This window comes from Dipodomys merriami, unplaced genomic scaffold (assembly GCF_024711535.1).
Source record: "Dipodomys merriami isolate MVZ:Mamm:240054 unplaced genomic scaffold, mDipMer1.0.p SCAF_10, whole genome shotgun sequence".
Lineage (NCBI taxonomy): Eukaryota > Metazoa > Chordata > Mammalia > Rodentia > Heteromyidae > Dipodomys > Dipodomys merriami.
Window position 1 is genome coordinate 3,845,453 of NW_027202271.1, and position 1,452 is coordinate 3,846,904.

At 39.0% G+C, this 1,452-nt stretch overlaps 1 pseudogene; it reads left to right on the forward strand.

Moving 5' to 3' along the window:
* The first annotated feature begins 512 nt into the window (after positions 1-512).
* On the forward strand, positions 513-1,095 carry LOC138835840 (complex I assembly factor TMEM126B, mitochondrial pseudogene; annotated as a pseudogene).
* The last annotated feature ends 357 nt before the right edge of the window (positions 1,096-1,452 follow it).

A 1,452-nucleotide genomic window follows, 5' to 3' on the forward strand; every position in this document is an offset into this window, starting at 1 on the left:
GGCTGGTCGTGGGGCTTGAACTCTGGTCCTGAGGGCTGTCCCTGAGCTCCTTTGGCTCAAGGCTAGCACTTTATCACTTGAGCCACAGTGACATTTCCATCTTTCTCTGTGATTAATTGGACATAAGCATCTCACAGTTTCCTGCCTGGGATGGCATCAAACCTTGATCCTCAGAAATCAGCTTCCTGAGTAGCTAGAATTACAGGTGGTACCTGGCTAGACTGTATATCTTTATTTGCTTTTTGTGTGATAAACTTATAAGAAGGTTGCTTTGAAGTATACAAGTATTATATATAGGAATATAGATGCTATAGAATGTGTACATTTTGAGAGTAATTTATCTATCCATGTTGCATTTATTTGGGATTCATAAAAGAAGACTGCCTAGCAGGATGATTGATGCATGCATATAATCCCACTGACTCAGGAAACTGAGACAGAGAAATTGTGGTTTGAGGCCAGTCCAGGAAAAGTTAGGGAGATTCTATCTCAAAAGGATAATGTTAGGAGGTATGGTTCCGGTGAGAGACGCCGGGCCCGAAGACACCAAGATAGCAGTACAGCCACCTGGTCATCCAACTCCTTCCCTAAGAGATGCAAAACTTAGAAGAACAATAATCATGGATATCACAGAAAAAAAATTGAATCACTTAGAAAAGAAAAGGCCTTAAATATAAATGGAACAATCCTGCTTGGAACAACAGCTAGCAACTCTGGAATATCAGCAAACTTGGTCTTCAGAAGCTGCTTGAAAGTCAATTATGACACTTTGAAGACATATTCATCATTGACTACACTTCCATTTTTATCTTCAGTAGTTACTTACAAGTTCCTTGTAACTGATGCTTTGTGTTCAGGATGCAAGGAAAATTGCATCCTGAGAAGTTTGCAGGTTAGTATAGTATGTGGTATACTATATCCCAGTGCTTTGGCTTTTTCTAAAAATGGACGTCTGGCAGTCAAGTACCATACTGTTCCATGTCACCAAAAGGAAGAGTTTTACTTCACTGGGTGCTTCTTTGTCAAACAGAAATTAAACTAATGGTAAGTCCTCTGATCTTTCAGACATGCTTTGGACTAGTTAATAGTCTATGACATTATGCAGTATATGAAAGCACACTTAAATACTATATGTAAAGATTAACCAAACAATGGATGGAGGCTAACTCAATAGGCTGATTTTTTTTTTCATAATGAAGATGTAGCCATTGCTGAAAGAATGAAAAGTAATTCCTGTTTCTGTTCTGTTTGCCTGGTCTATGTCAGATACTTGATAAGTATGTAATAACTGAATAAATGTTCTTATAAAAAAAGATAATATTAGGGGCTGGGAAGGTGGCTCAGTGGTAAAGCGCTTCCCTTGCATGCATGAGGCCCTGCGTTTGATTCCTCAGTACCACATAAGCAAAAAGAAAAAAGCCAGAAAGTGGCACTGTGCCTCAAGTGGAAGAG